This window comes from Topomyia yanbarensis, chromosome 3 (assembly GCF_030247195.1).
Source record: "Topomyia yanbarensis strain Yona2022 chromosome 3, ASM3024719v1, whole genome shotgun sequence".
Taxonomy (NCBI): domain Eukaryota; kingdom Metazoa; phylum Arthropoda; class Insecta; order Diptera; family Culicidae; genus Topomyia; species Topomyia yanbarensis.
Genome location: NC_080672.1, coordinates 365,158,147 through 365,180,447, shown reverse-complemented (window position 1 = coordinate 365,180,447; position 22,301 = coordinate 365,158,147). Strand labels below are relative to the sequence as shown.

The window sequence follows — 22,301 nt, the reverse complement described above, 5'->3', positions numbered from 1 at the left end:
AGCACTACGGAAGCCCCCAAGCGCTCCGACGCAGTCGCGCTACCAGCCAGCGATCCGCTTAGTCGTCCCGGTCCTGCGGTCGGAGGTCGTGAGGGGGTCTTCCGAACTCCCTTCTCAGGCGAGTATTTTGCTTTACATGACAGTTCGCTTTCTGAAAACCTCTTGGTTCATAGCATGCCGTTGCGTACAACTCCAGATTTCCTGTCCGTCTACTACCAGAACGTTCGTGGAATGAGAACAAAAACGCAGGCTTTCTTGCTTGCGCTCACTTCCTGCGACTACGACATTATCGTTCTCACCGAAACCTGGTTTCGTGATGATATATTAAACACCGAGCTTACGACGAACTACACAATCTACCGATGCGATCGCAACTCTTCTACCAGTCATCTACGGCGCGGAGGTGGTGTTCTCATAGCGATAAAGAAACATCTAACTGGGACTATACTAAAAATGCCTGGATGTGAATGTTTGGAGCAAGTTGTCGTACGCGTTTCACTGCCAGGTCGATCGTTATATATTTGTTGCATTTATCTAAGGCCGAACAGTGATCCTGACTTGTACTATGTTCACTCTTCTGCAGTCCAAAGCATCCTGGACAAATGTAATAGGCGCGACAAAGTACTTGTTGTAGGTGATTATAATCTTCCTAATCTTCGGTGGATTTTTGATGACGATTATAAGTGCTACCTTCCTGAAAATGCAACCACGGAACAAGAGACGGCCACCAAAGAAACTTTGGTCGCTGGTGGATTGTATCAAATCTGCTCTGTTAGCAACGTGAATGGACGAACCCTCGATTTAGCTTTCGTCAATGACACGGACGTGTTCGAACTGATTGAGCCTCCCACATCTATACTGAAGGTTGACACTCACCATAAACCCTTCGTTTTAAGACTTGAAATGCGTTCTGATGACGGTGAAGCTTTTGATACAATTAACGACGACTTCAACTTTGACTTTACTCGATGCAACTTCGATGAAGTCTCAATGGCCATTGGTGCACTCAATTGGCGTGAGATGCTGGTTGGAAATGACTTAGATCAGGCAGTTGTGGCGTTCTATGATGCCATATATGAGATTCTTCGCCGTAATGTTCCTAAAAAACGTCTCAGCAGAAAAGCAGAATATAAATTTCCGTGGTGGAACGCTGAGCTTGGTCGCCTACGCAACGTACTCCGAAAACACCGAAAGCGATATTTACATCATAGGACCGACGACAATAAAACTATTCTTCGTCAAACTGAACTGCAATATGAAACAGCCCGGAACAGTGCATTCGGAGAATATCTGAACCAAGTTCAGCGCAGCCTTCGAAATAATCCTTCGACATTCTGGACATTTATAAACAGCAGAAAACGTTCCGTGGGTGTACCAGAAAATGTCTATCTTCGAGACAAAAATTCACAGTCCGCTGACTTTTTGCGGATCACTTCCGAGATGTATTTTCCAGCCCTCCTGTCTATCCATCGCAACAGTACCTTGAAACATTGCTAACGCATAATATCAACCTTCCTCTTCCTAACGTAAATGATTCTGATGTAGCGAGCGCTCTATCCAGCGTTGACCCTTTGAAAGGGCCTGGTCCGGATTGCTTGCCTCCTGTGTTTATAAAGCATTGTGCCCGAGCATTTTCTGTACCAATAAGTATTATTTTTCAGCGTTCAATCTCGAAAGATATTTTCCCAATGACATGGAAAGAAGTTGCTATAGTTCCTATTCATAAGGCTGGAGATAGGCACAATGTTGAAAACTACAGAGGAATCTCGCTGCTGAACTGTTTAGCTAAAGTTCTGGAAAAGTTTGTGTACAATGCGATGTACGCTGTTTCTTCCGTCAAATGATTTATGAAAAAAACGCTCCGCCACTTCGAACTTGATGACGTACACGAGCTTTCTAGTTCCAGCTGTAGAGAAGCGTCAACAAGTGGACGCTATATATTTTGATTTCGCAAAAGCATTCGACAAGGTGCCCCACAACATTGCTGTTTTGAAGCTGGAGCGACTAGGCTTTCCTGAGTGGGTTACCAGATGGCTGCATTCTTACCTCTCACAACGATCTGCCTTCGTTAGAATTGGCACTACATGCTCAAGCGCATTCGAAACGCCAACCGGTGTGCCTCAAGGAAGTCACCTAGGGCCACTGATCTTTCTCGTATTCATCAATGACCTCTGCACCCGCATCAACTCTGAAAAACTGCTCTATGCTGATGATCTGAAAATCTTTCGTTCAATTGCTTCAGCACTCGATCCTGCTGTGCTCCAAGATGATATAGCTAATATAGAGGAATGGTGTTTGCTGAACGGTATGCAGATCAACATTGTTAAATGTAAGATGATAAGTTTCGGACGCTCGGCAAATATAAGGCGTTGCGAATATACTCTTCAAGCCTGTGTCATCGAGCGGGTGGATTCTATCCGTGACCGTGGGAGTGTTATTCGACAGAAAACTTCGTTTCGCCGACCACATCACTGCAACAAAGGCGAAGGCTTTTGCAACATTGGGTTTTCTAAAACGTAACGCTGTCGATTTTGTGGATTTCTACGCACTGAAATCTTTATACTGCGCACTGGTCCGGAGCACTTTGGAGTATGCTGTACAAGTATGGGCGCCATACAACGCCGTTCAAAATAGCCGACTGGAGCTATATATATATATATATATATATATATATATATATATATATATATATATATATATATATATATATATATATATATATATATATATATATATATATATATATATATATATATATATATATATATATATATATATATATATATATATATATATATATATATATATATATATATATATATATATATATATATATATATATATATATATATATATATATATATATATATATATATATATATATATATATATCGAAGATGTAATAAATAAATAAATAAAAAGTAATGTTCTAGTACTATGATATGATTTGTAAATTTTCATAATGTCCTAGCAATATGGGTATCAAAACTCTTCAAATTGTCTCGGTAGTCTGTTATTTGTGGTTACGGGACCCTATGGTAGTTTGAAAAATTGAATTGGAATGGAATGGCCACTCACGGGAACCTGCTCCAGTATATCCGTTCCGGGGTCAAATCACCAAATGATTCCAATACTACGAGATATAGCCAAGAATTTTGATACCCATATTTCTAGTATTCCATTGAAACTCACAAATAGTATACCAGCACTGGAACATGCATCCGGAAATCCGCATTCCCGGGAACTGAATGAAGGAACCCGTTTCGTTTAAATCTAAAAGTAGATGAATTCCCATATCCAAAACTCCAAAAAGTATCAAAATCGGTTAGAAATTACCAGTTATTGGTATTGCAGTTTGGTGGGTACCCGGGTATCCACGTCGGCCTGTTACACAGTAAAAAAATTCAGGAGGCCCTCCTCGCTCCCTCCATTACTATATCAACAATATTATTAACCGAAAAGCTTGACTTAGTGAAGTTCTAAAATGTCACAAAGTTTCAATTTCCAGCTATGGATAAAACATGGGAATTTTATTAATTGAAACCTAAAAAGGTACCCGGGTACCGCGTCGAACACATAACGGTTAATATCGCACTGTTATACTGTCCCCATCGTTTTCATAAAATATGCAAATGTGTCCAACGAGAATCCACTTCAATTTCACGATTGTGTCACTTCTAAGCACAATGAATAACAATAATTTGAAACATTCCCGACCCAAACACGCCGTCGGTTTACCGTCACGTCACATTTGCTCAGTCGGCGGCTGCTGCTTCGATCGAAACTTTGAAAAAGGTGCTATACTTTCTACTTTGAACCACCCACACCGCCATCCACACTGGTTTCAGGTGAGAATTTTCACCACTGCCCGCGCTGGAATTTTTTATTTTATTTGTTTTTTTTTAGACGAACATTCGTTGTTTCTTTTTTCAACTTCGCTAACGATATTGCTTCTGGTGCCAGCCAGGTATCAGGTCCAGGTCTCAAAGGTAATCAAGTTTCCAGACAGCTGCACCCAGGGTTCGCCATCTGGGCACCGACCGATGGAAGATTGTTCTATTAAGAAACGTGTTAGCAGTTCTGTCACCCGGACGGCTGGCTGATTATCGGCTGTGATGTGAAAAACCATCGAGCTCAGTTGGAGAATTTACATTATGTTCAGTAAATAGTTTGAATTGAATTGAAATTGTTTCCTCCGGGGACATGTGCTGGAATGTTACGTTGATAGATATAATGTTTCACCGGGATTGGAATGAGATTCGTGGGAAACAGTATCGTAATAACGAATACCTTGAAGCTGATGACGATAATGAGCTACAAATTGTCATAATTATTTTATTACATTAGTACCATTACGTAATTAAATGGAAACGAATTATGTTACGCGATGTCGCCCTTTCAATCAGCCATATCAATGAAACCTCTCAGCGCTGGCGAAAATTTTATTCGATGCCATTCATATCTCGCAATTATTGCTGAAACAGCATTCCACAAGCGATTATATTTCAAACAATTTTCCAGCGATAGCGCAATACAACAGTATAAATCTGTGATCAATTGTTGAATTGGAACAAAAAGTTGAATTTCTGTAGTATTTAATAGAATGAATCGGAACGCATTACGATACAGTGAAGATCCGTTTTTTCATGCTCTCTGGTGTATTTTAGAGTGACAAAATGGGGATAAAGACAAAATAACATTTTTTTTTCTTTTTAATAAACCGATGCTATTAAAATATTCTTCTTTAGTCCCATGATATAACCTCATAACCCATTCTGATTATTTAACATAAAAAAAATTTATGACCCCCTACAGTGCAAAATCTATAAAAAATGGCATTTTTAGTTTTGCATAATTTGCATCTTTAATATAACAAAACTATACTATAAAAAGGATTTACTTAAATTTGGATTGGTTCGTCTGATGAAGTCCATCTAACATATTTTCATTTGAGGTTGGCAAAATTGGGGCAGACAACATCAGAGGGTGATATAATCGGATCTTCACTGTATTTGTCTCTAGACCCGGGACTAGCTTCCCAACTGAGCAAACCGAATCATTTCATCGTGATAGTGTCGCTAATCTGTATTTCATTACATAAAAACTAACAGGTGATTATAATCTCATTATTCTCCCTCCTCGCAGCAGCTCAAGACAAAAAAAAAACATCCATCTTCTTACAATCCCCTGCATTTCCCAGCACCCAAGACCCAATGTTCAATCCTTTTGGGGTGTAAAATCTCCGACGTCTTCCACTTGACGTTGATCCAAGCGTTCGCCATCTGAGCCCAATGCAGTCAACCGAGTGGTTGGGATAATCCTTCTTCCGCGGCACTGCCCACCGCCCGTTCCTTTCTGACACATCTTACTCAGGCAGCAGTCAGTCAGTGTAAGAGTGTGAGAGAGAGAGAGTGAGTGAACTTAAAAAAAGTTCCATTTTCCACCCAACGCGACGACCGAATGACTGATGCTGGGGCTGCCTTCATCCATCATAATCAAACATGTGGTACTGATTTTGAATAAGAGAGATTTATGCTCCCGCCTGGTTGCTGCTAGTGAGTTGAACGTTCCACCGCGCTTCTTCGTCATCGGTGTTCCTGTGTGAGGCTGACGATGTTCAATGACACAACAAAAACTTGACAAAGATTTTTTTTTCATCAACTGATGAAAGTCGAGTGGTGGGAGTCTGATATGTATTTATGCAGGTTTTTGGGTATTTTGGAGAGAAAAATGGTGACCGATTCAGGAATGGAAGCTCATTTGAATTGGACGTCAGCGAATGACGTCAATCCCTAGTTGAGGACCTTTTTGTTATTTTTCACAACAAATACATAGCAAATGAGACAGTGTTTTTTTCCAAAACGAAAAGGAATCAAATCAGTACGAATTAAACTAATATTTGTCTGACGACAGGTTAGCGAAGGGTGATTGCGTAGTACATATTTGTTTATATTACTAAAAGAAGAAAAATTCATTATGCTGTATTTCTCCTTAGTGGAGAAAAATTGAGGTAAAATATTTGTTTCCTACTAAGGAACCACGTTTGCACGGTAAACCAAAACCTACAACAAAATTGTGGAATTTGCGTTTCGAGTTCGTCTCATCAGAATCCGACACTAACTTAGTGACAGGATAGAGCTAGCGCCGAATTCGTCATGTCACCAAGTTAGTATCGGATTCTGATGAGACGAAGACGAAACGCAAATTCCATAAATAATTTAGTAAAATTCTGATATTTCCATTTTAAAAATCCGTTCTTCGAGCCTCTCCCTCAGTGAAAATCAACAACATTATCTAACACCACATCCACCCATTTGAGGTTGAAGTGCACATACAATCTTCCACTGACATTAAATTCCGCCTCAAGCGAAGCAACACACTCATCACGTGATTTGTCAATCAAATTGAAACTAGTTCAAGTGGTTCGGTGGAAATGTAGCCATGGTTTAGAAATCGAAGGGAATGAAATTACAGCTAATGATTTATCACTTGAGAGAAGGATGCAAATATGATTCATTGCCACAGAGCAACCAACCAATTGAAACAGAGAGACAGATAGATTGATGATCAAAGAGGCAGTGGTTGGTTGGAGAGTCCTAATTAGCTAACAGTGTTTGTTTTTCAGCTTGAATAAACTTGGGGACGACGATTGATTTGATGAACTCGACGGGTGTGACAGAGGAATTAATTGACCATGAATGAAATGAGGTGCTACATAGCTTCCGGTCAATGACGAAGTAAAAATGCCGAATCAATCCATCTGACAGTGATAAAATGCAATTCCTATTGCATTAAACTTTTTCATTTAGAAAACCATTTTAATTGCTTGTAATGAACACCTAAATCATTTCTCGAATTTAATGGTGTTTGAAATAACAATCCCTTGGCTCACAACGAGAGCCCCAATCTAGATATGTATCGCTCCACTGCTAAGTAGAGTGTGATACAAGAATTCAACAAAAACTGTCAAAACCACAATTAAATGCAACTCACTTGCTGGGAGCGGCAAACGCTGCAAAACATGTTACCATTACGTAATTTGTATGTATCATGCACAGGCGATGCACAGCACGCAAACGTCCAGGTCCGGCGGCAAAAGTTTCACTCGGGTAGTTTGTTACTTTGTAGGTACTACAGTGAGAGGGAGAGAGATGAAGGCAATGTTCGTTAAGAGATACATTTTCCTAGTTGGTACGGTACGGCTACCAGCTCCAACTCTATTAAATCGTCTACCAAAGTCCATAAACAGGAAAAGTTTCTTTTGGTTAAATTACTACATTTTACATTTCTTATTTAATATTTCAATATATTTACATATTGACGGATTGATGGAATCGCTACTGTCAGTCCCATTTGAATGCATATCGTCAATCCAATTTTTTATTACAACAGCAATACTTTTGTCAATTCTCTCTAGTATTGATAAAAATATTAAACGTGAGATATGAGCGTTCTATAGCGGTCCGTTATAGAACGCTCATATCTGGAAGATTTTTTTCTAGACCGTTACTTACATAACATCTCCACAAATTGGGACAATGGCCATGTGTGGCTGAGTGTGTAAATGTGATCCACAATTTCATGCATGTTTCTCAAGAATGGTTAGACCGATCTTTAACCAAACTAGTTGCAAATGGAAGATCCCACACCCGTATAGTACGATATTAATTTGCTCCCCAAAGAGAATAATTGATTTATTACTTTACTTTATGCTTGCAGGGCACAATACCTATCTTTTAACTATTAGTTTGTTTTCGATTCTAAAATATGAATTTAGTTTCTAAGACATCAATAACCAAACTAAAATCCAGTTTTTTCAATTATGTTATAATCTGTCTAATTAAGTATTACTAGCAGAGACATTTAACATTATTTACGTACGAAAGCTGAATACGATTACCCGATATTTAGTTATAAGACCGGTTCACAGTGCGTTTGTGTCTAAACCATGCGGTTAGTTAATAACGCATTACATAAAAAAAAGTGTTGAAGTGGTAAAAAACAATCAACCAATTGTTACTTGCCGGACCAGAGGGGTCGCGGCTTATATTGCCCTGGTCAAGTCCCTGGTCAAGCCACGGGGACCGTTTGGGGTGGGCTCCGAAGGCCTCTTTTCTTGGCTAGCTCGAGCTTGAGGCACGGAGGCTTCAGGGTCGGCTCAATGTCACTCTATCCCAATCAGAAGACAAACACGGTCTTTTTCACTTTTTTTCAATTATTTATTTAACTTACAATTTTGGTGTGTGAGTGTAGGTGTGTGTATACTAGACTGGTTCAATTTTTGACTTTTAGCTCCTCCAAGCTCTACTGATTCCTTTTATGGCCCTTGGTAATTGTGCAAATTTTGGTACCGATCGGTTGTGTCTAAGGACCCTTCAAAAATTTCAAAGTTTATATGGAAATTAGTATGGAAAATCGGTTAAAATTGAAAATAAATTCTTAAAAAATCACCTCACCAATCAATTCATGAGAACACTATATATTTCTAAAGGTATTCTTCAACTGAACACATTCGTGGAACATTGTAAGTTTGTGAAAATTCGCTAAGAAAAGTTATTAACTAAAGAAGCAGCATGACATTAAAACAAGTGGATTTTATTATTAATCATAGCAACCCTGTTTTAATAGCTCAAAAATATATAATTATCTTCTTACTTTTTTAACCGTTGTGTATCCGACGCGGTACCCGGGTACCTTTTTAGGTTTCAATTAATAAAATTCCCATGTTTTATCCATAGCTGGAAATCGAAACTTTGCGACATCTTAGAACTTCACTAAGTCAAGCTTTTGGGTTAATAATATTGTTGATATAGTAAGGGAGGGAGTTAGGAGGGGCTCCTGAATTTTTTTACTACGTAACAGGCCGACGTGGGTACCCGGGTACCCACAAAACTGAAATACCAATAACTAAGGTAATTTCCAACCGATTTTGATGCTTTTGGGTGTTTTGGATTCAAGAACTCATCCGCTTTTGGACGTGGTAAAAATGAATCGGGTTACTTCATTCAGTTTCCAGGAATCCGGATTTCCGGAAGCAGGTTCCAGTACTGGGATACTATTTGTGAACTTCAATGGAATACTGGCAATATGGGTATCAAAATTCTTGGAATTGTATCAGTAGGCTGTATCTCGTGGTTTTGGAACCATTTGGTGATTTGACCCCGGAACGGACATTCCGGAGCAGGTTCCCGTGGGGCCGTGAGTGGCCATTCCATTCCAATTCCATTTTTTAAATTGCCATAGGGTCCCGTAACAATAAATAACAGACTTCCGAGACAATTTGAAGAGTTTTGATACTAATATTGCTAGGACATGATTAAAATTTACAAATCATACCCTAGTACTGGAACATTACCCCGGAAAATCCGGATTACCAAGAACCAGATCCATTCATCCGGTTCAACTTTACAGAATCAAAAAGTGGACGAGTTTCTGAATCCAAAACATCTAAAAGTGTCCAAATCGGTTAAAGGAAGCCATAGTTATGAGCATTTCAAATTGTGGGTACCCGGGTACCCACGTTGGCCTGTTAAAGGTGTTTTTTTTGTTGGGCACATAACTGTTAACTTTGATGTCTGCCTTTTTTGAAATCTTTAGCAAAAGAGACTCGCATTCTTTCTCTCCTAACCCAGTAGCTTCCCTCTCACTCGCAGTTTTCCTCTCCCGTTTGGTTTTACTTCATGCTTTCCCGTAGTTTCCCTGTCCCGAGCGTTTTCTTGTTTTCCTAACGTGTGTGTAATTTGATGTTTTGTGTTCATGTGTTACATATCAAAGCTTAATATTTATTTCGACCGTTTAAATATAATTAAAGTGTGCTTTTCTTGTATTTTCCTCCTAAGTTTTTTCATTATAACATTGAATATTCATACACAAAAAAAAGTTATGTGTGTGTGTGTGTGTGTGTGTGTGTGTGTGTGTGTTAACCATCCTAACGCCCACTAGCTGGTAGTGATTTACAGAAAAAAGTTGTTTGCATGTATTTTAACATATGCATGCAAATAACTTGGTTCAAGGATTTAGGTAGGTGTTAGCTCAATTGACTTTCCGATGACCCATTTCGTGTACAGAGCCAGACATGTTCCGAGGTCATCGTTCCATCAACCAGCCCCGCCTTATTGTAATGTTTATATCAAATGGATTATAACATTACAATAAGACTTTCGATTTCTTACATGAGGTAAGAAATCGACGCGTATTTAGTGTATTTATTTGATTTTTGTATATATAAATTAGAATGTCTGTAGAAAAATATACCAGTTTTTCTATTTCCTTCTTCATCTCCTACTTACGCGAGTGACTGATACTTGCTTATCCATTTTTCGTCCCATTCCAAACCTCCATATATCCTCAAAATCTCCAGCTTCTTTCTCACGCATCAAACAGCCCGAGCAATCCTTTCTCTTTCTCACGTTTGCAAGTACAGCGCAGTTTATCAACAACAGTATGCATGCAGCAGATACAGAAGACTCCACTGGCCACGCACGTGGTCCTGACCCGAAAAAGGCTTGGAAAATCTCGGAAGAAAAAGAAAAATTGACCTGCAGGTTTCCGAATGTGGAACTAAGAAATTGGTGCGACAACTATCGGGCGATAGCTACGGGTGACGCGCTGATAATTTGGAATCGCCACTTTTTTCACCAAGTGACGCCGTTAAATTTTCACTTTTTGGGAAAGATTTATCACTGGGAAAAAACACTTTTTTTGTGAGTTTTTGATCTCCACTATTATTATTTACGTTGTTAAAACACTTTTTTTGATTCCTGCATCGGGAATAGACGGCCCGGGGGGAGCACTTTTGACACTAATGCTGTGTGGCTTTGAACAGACTTGTTATAAACACTTCAACACACAATCATTCATACACAAAAAAAAAAGTTATATACTTTAATTATCCAAGACACATATTGATGGCAGGGCCGTCTTAAGACGACACGGGGCCCCTGGGCACTATTGAGCTAAGGGGCCCCAATAATTGAAAGGGTGTAAACAGTAGGGTGCGACAAAAATTAGATTCCTGCTCCGAGCAACTTTATAGGTACAATTTGGGTCCTAGATCAACTGTGCAAATTCTTAGCTTGATCCCTGAAACTATATTTTTGCGCCCACTGAGTTTACATGGGATTTTGTATGAGAAAATCAAATTTCACAAAATAATTCCTCCAGGAGTCGCCCATTGCCTGCTAAAAATAAATTGTTATGTGGCTTTTATTGGAAATACAACGAAGAAACAAAGTCTCGAAGCCAACGATACGATATGATGCTTCAAAAAAAGTTATTAAGCATCAGAAACTGATTGATACTCTGACGTTTGATAAAGTATTATTTTTTTCTAGCACCACTGCTGTTGGTTGCCCAATTAAATGCAATTTTTTTGATCACCGCTTAATGTGTCTATTTCAATTATCTAAACTGTTTGGCCACTTCACAAGAGTTTTGAGAGATAAACTGAGGCTTATTTTGTACATAATAAGAGACACTTAAAATTTTTGTATATAATTCGACCTTCAGCAGCAATGATGCTATAAAAATTGAGATTTTCGTCAATCTTCAGGGCGTTAATAGGTTTTTGCTTAATAACTTTTTCCACAAGTATCAGATCGTTTCGCGGTCCTTGAGACTTTGTTTCCTTGACAAATTTCCTGCCTATAGATCTATTTACTTTTAGGTGGTAACGGGCGGCTCTTGGAAGAATTGTTTTGCGAAAGTCGATTTCCCCATATGAAATCCCATATAAACTTTAAACTGTGGGCGCAAAAATATAGTTTCACCGTTTGAGCTTAAAATTTGCTGATTTGTTCTGGGACCTAAATGGAACCCAGAAAGTTACTCGGAGCAAAATTTAATTTTTTTATATAACCGTTTCCCACTCTAGTAAACAGCTGCAGAGTAGGATGATCAAAAAATGATTCCCAGCATTACATAATTATTTCTACTCCATGTCACTCTGAGACTCTTTTCTAAATTTGTGCCAAATCAGTCAACCGTGTTGAAAATGTTTTGAAAAATAAAGCGGGACTCAAAATGTATTGAGAACAAAGAGTATTGCAGGTTTTCACAACCAGGTGCCGTTGCTGATGTCCAAATCACTAAAAGCGGTGGTGTGAGTTCGATCTCAGGTGACGTATAATGTAATGGACTCACCAACTACGCAATTGTCTTCCTAGACGATGTAATCTGACTTTCATATTTGTAAGAAGTTCTTTGAAGATTAAAAGTGCCTCAATCAAGAAGGAAGGATGTTGGAGCATGGTCTGTTAAACGTCCATTAAACCAAAAACGAAGCGTACTGCCGTTCATGATTTTTGGAATACTTGGTGTAGTTTGCACATGTTCATTTACATTGTTTCGTTTAGTGTTGATCTTGATAGCTTCTTGATGCTCTTGATATGATGAATAGAAACAGAGTCGACTACCGACTTTGGAAAAATGCACATTTTTTTCTTTTAATCGAATATTGTGAATTTACTTACAGGTGGCTGAATTCGGGAACCTTTGAAATCAATCTAAGCGCGCGAATCGCCTTGAAATTCATTCATTTTATTCTCATTACTTTCAGCCGGAATAGAAATTACGGTTCTTTAAAATATGATTTATTCATTGTACAAATTGTTGGTGAAGTTGCTTTTTGTTATATATTCCGACAGACGTGCTGTGCATTCATTTATTGTGACCGGTTCGGATAGGCGTAGCATTTAAAGTAATAATAATAGTATCCCTACTCAACAAATTGGTGTTTTGGAGACTGCTCTGGTGGTTGAGCGGCAAGCCGGAATGTGGGTCTGGGTTCATCCCCAGTACAACCCGTTGAGATCCTTTGATTTGAAAATTCTCTGGCTACATCTTCCTACGTGGGAGAAGTAAAGCCGACCGGTGTGATATCTAGGGTTCAGTTAGTAGAATCGCTTCCCAGTGCGAAGAGGGACCGATGGAAAAGAAATGTGAATATTAACATTAGTTAGTTAGTTTTTAGCGTTTTAGATTCTCCTCGTCAGTAACTAGCACCATCTTGGTGCCAGTTAGATGATTAATCTTAGATGCTAAAACCATCTCACTGGCACCAACATTATGCTAGTTACTGATGAGGAGAATCCCAAACGTTAAAAACCAACTTTAAGTTAGGTATTGTTCCGTTCGTACAAAAGAATTCGGATCTACAACAAATACTTTTTTCTGCGTCCCAACATTTTCACTATTCAGTGTTAGAAGTATTCAATACTTTAACTTCGTTCGTTTAAAATTGCGTTCAAAACGAAACATAACAATACTCGAATCTATCAATATCATCTGTATAATTCGTTTCAATGCTTTCGTCATTTGTCCATAAACTGAGGTTTTGAATATAGCAAGGAAAAACTGAATTTTGAAAATTAAATTATTCCAATAGCACAAGAATGTTCTACTTGTGTGAAACATACTTTGAGGACACACCACAATACTCGAATATTTTTAAAAATATTGACACTAATAAATGTCCAAGATTCTACAAATATCCTCAAATGCACTTACATTGACAGTGACACATTTAGTCAAATCTAGGAGAAAGGTAAGTTTGATACATGTATACATGTATATGTATACATGATACGATTCACAAGGGCATTTTAAACTTCTTTTTTTGGGATTTCATGAACGTTTGTCTTCAAAATGGATTAAATGGTTGTGATAGGATGGAGTATACTGCAAAAACAACATTATTGGTTCTGTGCCAGTCTAAGACTGATTGGGCAGAGGGAAACATGCCAAATCCGCCCAAAAAGTGTTGATTCTTCGTAAGACCTCGAGAAGTCTCTTTTGGACGCTTCCATGTGGATTTTTTCGTTGACAGACTCAGATGTAACGAAGAAATATAATTAATATTTTGCCACATCCACAGATCGCTTGCCAAACAAGATTTTCTGGCTGGTTGGCTAACGTCCGGAGCCTTCCAAACTTTTTATAGAGGGTGTACCAAACGTTTCATTACTGTTGTTGAAAATAAATTGAAACTTGAATCGAAATGTTGGATTTACGCTTGAATTGGCTCAATAGGCATGCAGTGCCTCGTTTCCTATTGCTCTGATGCTTTTTAAACATCTTGTTCACCTGGAATACAGTACAATGTGCGATTCCGAGTTGCTACTGATCTATTGTTACCCACATATTAAAAAGTAATGAGCAATTGAGTGCGACTTTTCTTTGAAATATAGTCTACAGAAGGATTTTATATTCATCTTAAGTGCGGGGCCCCCAAAATCCCGGGGCCCCTGGCCCTGGCCCAGTGTGCCCATGCGTAAAGACGGTACTGATTGATGGAATAGTTTTGGTAGTAGATACTTCCTATCTGTTATACGCATTATTATAGCGAATCCACTACTGCCTACGTTCGTGTCGAACAGCAGTATAGTAAACTCTCTCGCTCGCGTTTTGCTCTCGTTTTTGCAACAGGTCTATGGGGTAAAGGGTCCAAATGGTAACACAATTTAGATTCAAATAAAACAACATGCGCTTTATAAAAAAATATATAGTGTAGAGAACAAGTTTATTCTCAATTTAATGATTCCACTACACAGTGGTCGGAAACACCAACTTCAACCTCGTATAAGAAAGAAAGGTGCAAACCAAAATGCACTTTTTTAAATGTCTAAACTATGCACAATAAAGCTAAGAAGGTTTGATGCGTGGCACTCTATAACCCTATGAATAGAGTCAGCTTCCTTTATCATGTTTTTTTACTTTTTCCATACAAAAATCGGCAATTTTTTTTGCCCCAATTTTTGAAATTTTTTGTTTGATATTCAATTAAAAGTTTTATTTTCACTTATACCTGAATATTTCAGATTTTATAAATGTGGGAGCAAAAATGTGAAGTTTTTAATATAATTGGAGATCCCAAACTGCTATATACTCAAATAGACATGTCATAATGAATTTAATGCTTACAAAAGGTTGTCATACCATTAATTACAAATCGGAAAACTAGAAGTGGCAGGGTCATTAGAACAGGCGTAATATCGTACGGGCTTAATCTTTGTCTTCTGTTAATGAGGGTCGAGCTTAGGCAGTATAACTACGAATCACCCGAGTTCACTAACATGTGCCCTGGTAATGACAACCGACACGGTAAAGATGGACACGTCTATCATTACCAGGACACATGTTAGTGAACTCGGGTGATTCGTAGTTATACTGCCTAAGCTCGACTCTCATTAACAGAAGACAAATATTAAGCCCGTACGATATTAAGCTTGTTCTAATGACCCTGCCACTTCTAGTTTTCCGATCTGTTTACTTCACATCCTTACTCTCACTTGAGTACTATGGCTCTAGTTTTCATAACTTTCCCTATCCAGTAATTTCTAGCTAATTGAATGTCGTTAAAATGTAAAAAAGAAAATGTGACTAACATAGTCGAAATAAAAAAGGAATAAATTAATTACAAATTACTTTCCAGGAAGAACACAACTGCCGCTGCCACCCAACACATTTGATTTCACCGCTGATGCCTGATTGTAGATCCAGTGGCGTAGTAAAGGTGGGGGGGGGGGGTTTGGGGCGAAACCCCCCCGAAATATTTTGGAGAATTTTGAAAAAATTCAATATGTTAAACGAAAATATGCCTAAAATTTTAAATAAAATTCTCAAAGTTTCATTTGCAAAAGTTATCTTGTGAAAATATTTTTTTGTAGTGAAAATTGGCTGCAGACTCGACACCTACCTGACTGCACGGTGTGGAGGCTAGCTCAACCGCCGAGGACTATTACAAGTAGATCGCGGCGAAGCGAGGAGCTGGGAGCTTATTGGTTCACGAAACGGATATCGGTACCGAGAGAAATTTCGCCACATTCTGTAGTCTTTGACTAACGGCGAACATGGACTGGAGAGTGTGAGAGAAGTATCCCCATAGAGACCACCAGGCGATTCGCTACCGCATCGGCCAATGGAACCCTGCTGCAGCACGAAGAAGGACGGGCCGCAAGCTAAAGTGGAAGACGAAAGCCTTTAACGAAAACCTCTTTGTTGAGTTACTTCGGCGAACAACGGAATCAAGTACGTTGATTCAGCTAATCTAACAAGAAGGATTGTGACGGCTTGTGACGTTACAATGTCACGAAAACTAGGGCCATGCAGTAGACGGCGTGCAGCTTATGGGTTAAATGAGTAGCTCAGTACGCTACACGCTGTTTGTCTTAGATCCAGAAGGCGGACTCAGAGCGTAAGATCGGAGAGTGAGAGATTCAACTACCTGTTCACCGACACCGTACGGCGAAGAAGAAGGAGGTTACACAGCCGAGTGGTAAGTGACTAACGACGCGCTCAAAGAAGCGTCGATGTGACTAAAATCAAATAAAACCCCCGGTCCGGATGGAATACCAACCGTGGCGCTGAAAGCTGCGATCCTGGCATATCCGGACATGTTCAGGATGCTACTGCTGAAGTCTTTAGATGATGGTAATCCCCGAAATGAGGAAGGTGCACAAACTGATGTTGCTGCCAAAGTGTGGGAAGTCACCAAGCCATCCAGTCTCGAATAGACCAATGCCGTAGCGTGGCATAAAAGAATGAGCCAGATCCTGAAGAGATACTTCCAGAGTAGAGCACTGCTGTACCAGATGAACAAACGGGCAATAGTCCAACACTTTGGAATGGGATATACGATGGGGTCTTAACACTGCGGCTTCCCAGGAAAGTGAAAATCGTTGGTTTCGTGGACGATGTGTCACTAACCGTGAGACACTTGAAGAAATGGAGGTGTCGGTGACGGAGACAATGAAACCGCGAAAAGCTGAACAGGACGCTTCGACTGCTGGTCGTACGAGTTGCGATTGCGTACCGGAGGCAGTATGCTTTGTCGCTGAGATGATCCCCATCTGCATTACCCTGACGGAGGATATCAAGTGCTACAAACAATGAAACGCCAGAAACGTGAGGAAGATGATAAGAATCGATTCGATGGTGACGTGGCAGCAGGAATGGGACAATACGGAAAAAGGAAAGTGGACCTACCGGCTCATCCAAACCTGTCGGCGTGGGTCAATAGAAAGCACGGAGAGATGACCTTCCACCTGAAACAGCTCCTACCGAGCCACGGCTGCTTAAGGAGTATCTTCATCGGTGTGGGTACGCAACGTCAACACTGTGCTTGGAGTGTGAGATCGTCGTGGAGACACCGGAGCGTCTTTGAATGCCCGAGGAGAGTCTTTGAATGTCCGAGGTTTGAAGTGACGTTCAGGGAGCTACTTAAAACGGGAGGACCGGACACCAACCCGGAAAATGTAGCCTACAGAATGACAAGCGACGTAAAGACGTGGAACGCAGTAAACAGAGATATGATGTAGATCAGTGATTCTCAACCTGGGGTCCGCGGACCCCCAGGGGGGCGCGAAGTCATTGCTGGGAGTCCGCAAAGAAAACTATATTTTCCGAGTGCATATTGAAATTTCAAGTCATGTTTCCTAACAAATTGAAAATAACATTGATAGCATACAAAATTGATGTTTATCTATGGGACCGCGCGATCCAGTGTGATATCTAAGGAACCCGTGGTATGAAAAAGGTTGAGAATCGCTGATGTAGGTCATGACCGTCTTACAACGGAATGGACATCGAACAACGGTTTCGGGAGAGCAATCACCGCCAGGGAACTCTCCGCAGGAATAAGCTAGATTCACCGCCGAGGACTAGTCGAGTAGACTGCAACAGAGCAGCGAGTATGAGTCGTCGAAACGCCAGCGAACCGGACGTCACGCTCCATGCGGATTCGTCAGACCGATCACGACACCCCACCGGTTGTTCCGATAGAAAAATAGCGAAAACCAAAGAAGAATCGATATTGGGAGAACTTTTTTCGCCAGGGAACTTTCCGTTAGCGTAAGCTAGATTCACCGGGGACTAGACTGAGGAGACAGCGACGAGACACCACTAGTCGCGGGTCATCGGCGAAACAGTGCACAGGACACCCTGCTTCACCAGAATCGCCGAACTGACCTCGGCACCTAGCTGATTAGCTCGATCTCGGGAGAACTTCTCTCGCCGGGGAATTCTCTGTCAGAGTAGGTCAGGTCCATCGTCGGGGAATAGACCGAGTTGTTCGCGAACAAGTCGAGAAGCTGAATGGATCATCAAGGAAGTAGTACTAAATAGCACAAGAAGAGAACTAAAGGGCTTAAAGTAGTTGCGGTGCTAAATGGCACCGATCACGGAGCCAAAGGGCTCAAGAAATTGCAGTACTGAAACCAAATAAGAATCGGTATCGGGAGAACTTCTTTCGTCTGGGTCCTCTCCGTCAGCGACAGTCAGATTCACCACCGGGAACGAGACCGGGACGATACACCACCAGCCGCGCCGGGGCTCCAGCAAACCGCATGCCCTACCCGAGCAGAAGAAAATAACTGCGGAATACTAAATTTAGTTATCAATACCATCGACTGTTTACCACCATATGGTATTAATGAGCTCTACATAAGAGGTAAAATACCACAAAAAATAACACAGGTATGTTCTACAAATAACTATTTGATAATAAAACGAGTTATTGTAATACCTGAATAATAATAATAAAACTTATTTGAACCTTCCAGTAACAAAATTCACTCTATAGAGGTATTCAATAAGGTATTGATTTGGTATTTGTAAAATTCACTGGAATACATAAATAATACTAAAATAAAGTATTATACCTCATTGAGGTATTAAGCAAGTATTGAAAAATGTTTCTTCAATACCTGCTTAATACCTCAATGAGGTATAATAATCAATTAATACCAAGTTTTGATATGAATACCAAAAATCAGTATGCTTGGGTTATTTCCCAGTTATTTTCTCCTGGTCGGGTACTCTACCGGAATCGCCGAACTGATCGCAGCACCTGGCTGGTTGGCTAGCTTTCGAACTTCTCTCACCGGGGAACTTTTCGTCGGAGTAGGCTAGATCTATCGTCGGGAACTAGACCGAGTAGTTTGCGAACCAGTCGGAAGCTAAACGAGAAAGTGGTACGGAATTGCACAAGGGAACTGAAGGGCTCAGTAAATTAGACATTTTTTTCCTGCTCAGAATGTTTTTGAACATTTTTTCATATATATACAACAAAATTTCATATTCCCCACCCCCCCCCCCCCCTTACTTACTATGCCACTGTGTAGATCATTACCCATTGAACTTCGGTGGGTGACAGAAATAATGGAGACTGTCGATTTCCGTCCCTTGATCAGTTAACAGAGATATGAAGGGAGCAATCTCGCCTCTGGGGTGTTTTTTTTGCAAAATTGCTTTTGTTTAACTCACCATTTTGACCTTTTATTCCCATTGGATACCACCAAAAAAAGTCCTAAATTAGGTATTGACGTTAACGCCAAAACCCAAAAACAAAAATAAATTATTTTTTTTAATCAAAATAATTAAATGAATAATTTGCAAAGGGCTGCATTTCTCCGTAAGGAGGAAATCTATTGAAATCATTTTGTTGAGTAGAGCGTAATCATTAAGACGCGATTAACGTTTCAATTACATCACATCAGTATGTGGCAGACAACATGAGTGCACATACAAACAGAAAATCATCATGAAGTCCCGCTATTACAAAAGTTGATATACAAAAAAAATATACGTGAGATGGCATGAACATAAATTTTCACAAAACATCATCCTCCTACATTGTCTGTAGGCCTGACATGACGATATTTTTCGCTATCCCGAATAGGGTTCTTCTAAGTACAAATATTTTTCCTTATAATTTTATATGGTCAACTCATGTTAAATGTCTGCTGAATGTACATTTACACCATTTACTGTGACATAACATTTTCAATTTTTCTGTTCAATACACTTCCTCTTTAGTCAGTTTTTCGGAACAAAATCTAAAACGGAGCACCAACGGTAACGAAGATACTCATTAATTTATTCTCCGTGAATTAAAGGAAAAAAGCACGGATACTTTCCAACCTATGTTACTCGACATTCAAATGCATTATTCAAGAAACAAGAACAGTACAAGCTCCCATCACAGTTACAGCTTCCGGAATCTTACGTCACCAACTTTCCGATCCCGTTTTAATTACAGAACAAGACCCAACTCGCACCCCTTATTGACTTCTTTATCTCTGCATGAATTCATTTCATTATACAACCGACCGAGTGTTCCCGCAATGCACAACCCCACCCCACACCAAGCGCCACCCCGTCAACGCCAACCAACATGAATGGGGAAAAGCCAAATGGGTCGGTTTGAATTTTTAATTTCTGCCACTAGTCCTCCGGCAGAACACAACCCGTCAATATCAGCACTAACAGCAGCACCAGCAATGGAATGTAGGTTCGGCGCTTTTCAAAACCAGTTCAAGGACAACGATCACAAACACTGACGCAAAAAGGCACCCTTTCGCGGCAGGGAACACACTCACACAGTCACAAACAACTGCTCCATCCACCACCCGGGTACATGTTTCGATTATAACTGTTGGCCGCTAGCTCACCTACCGTAATATGTACGAAGTATGTGGAACGGAACAACATGTATCCCTAGGTTGGAAAACACATGGTTGTTGTTCTGCTTTTTGTCACGCGAGTTCATGAAAAATTAAGCCTACGGTACAAACATGAACTGTTTTGCCAAGGTTGGGCGGAAAAACAAACCTTTAAAATTTATATTGCTCTCGTTGTTGAATTTGCTGCTGGATTGAATTTAAATCTGCCAACACGTACGTACTTTTCTGGTTTGCGGTAATCCTTGAATGCTACGGTTTGGATCGATTCTGCGGTTTTTGGCTCGTCACTTGGGCTGACCTTCCGAAATGCCTATTTTTCACTGCATGGAACAGCTGTCACAAGATTGTTGTATAATAACATATAACCAACTTTTTCACCTTCGATCCTGAACACAGGTTCACTGGATTGTTTTTCCTTTCTTTACTCACAACAATCCCTTTTCGGAAATTTTCAAGACTCCTTCACTTGCAAACAATCAACACACACGCCAGAGGCAAATATTTGGCAGTAGATTTTATATTTTCACCGGACAAAAACACTTCTCACTCTGACCAGCAGCGCGGATGTCGCATTCATCATCGAGTAATTACAAACACTTCACAGCATCCACTGGCCTACTATGTACTGTCAGCCGTACGAGCAGGATCAGGATTTTTCCTCTCGCAGAAGGTATTCCGTTTCGATTCGCTTCGGCTGAACTCTCCTCTACTCTCGCTCAGAAACACGACCCGAACACACGGCTGGATGCTGGCAGTAGAAGCACTGAACACGCTAGACTTGCCTTCTTCTTTGTGGAACACCGAAACGTATCCGTTCCCCACTAACCGAGTTTTGATTTTCCAACAAATAGCGCACTAAATCACCACGCGCCTCCACCGGAATATCGGTGTGCAATCACTTCGAAAAACATCTTCATCTTCAACAATACATTTTTTTCCAAACGTCAAACTCCAATCGGACACAAAACCGCGAACCGCGCTTCCACCTGCACTAGAAAAATACTGCCACTACCGCCACCACCACCATCATCGCCACAGAACAGGCAGGTGGACCACACACGGAACAGCGAACGACCCACCGAACAGGACACGGCCAAATCTGCACCTCGACTGACGGGACTAACTTCACGGGGCTGGAGCTCGGCGCCGAGCGAACTATACCTCTCCGTTGATCGTCCAGCTCCAACTCTCTTCTTTCTCTGTTTCGGATTTTCCAGCAAACGCAAAACAAACAGGGCGCCTCGGTCAGATTCACGTGACAGTTTTTCCACCCATAGCAAGCGGTGGGAAAATTCTCTGGAAGCACATTTACATGGCTGGCAGTCAGTGGTTGTGAACACGGGTGAACCTCGGTCACGTGTTCATTCGATTACACACACACAGTCACGAAAAGGAACTTGTTTTGGTAGGTTGCCTGCCGAGTTCGCGAAGGCAGCAAATTCCGCCAAAACAATACCGTGTCAGAGGCTCAGCTGTGATTGCGCGTACGTAGAAGCATGGAAAGGGCTATCAGCGAACTGGTGGTTGTGTGAAAGCTCGATGACGTACTTTGTGGGAATATAACGGACATGCGCTATGAATGCTGTGTGGAAGCTTTCTCACGAACGTGGGAACTTTGACAGGTACACTGTAGATGCAATTTTCTGAACCACGAATTTCAAACTTTAATTATTCGTTCTTGGTCTTTTCGTAATTTAGTGTTTTGGCTATTTAACTTTTTGTCTTTCTGTCGTAGTTTTATTTCCAAGTGTATTTGTTTTCGTTTAGGTATTTTGTCTGTTATTTTATCATTTGCCTTTGTCGTGTTGTCCGATTTGCCCGAAACGCCCGCTTTGCTTGTTT

The 22,301-nt window shown here is 40.4% G+C and overlaps 1 protein-coding gene across 5 annotated transcripts in view; it reads right to left on the bottom strand.

Annotated features, from left to right (window-relative positions):
* The window catches only part of LOC131693017 (uncharacterized), a 546,650-nt gene extending 525,093 nt beyond the window's left edge, over nt 1-21,557 (bottom strand). For 4 of the 5 annotated variants that reach the window (XM_058980473.1, XM_058980474.1, XM_058980469.1 and 1 more), the window contains exon 1: nt 20,608-21,557. The gene's annotated coding sequence lies outside the window, so the exon portion shown is untranslated. The remainder of the gene's footprint in view (nt 1-20,607) is intronic. The other variant, XM_058980471.1, reaches the window with a different exon arrangement.
* Between the last annotated feature and the right edge of the window lie 744 nt (nt 21,558-22,301).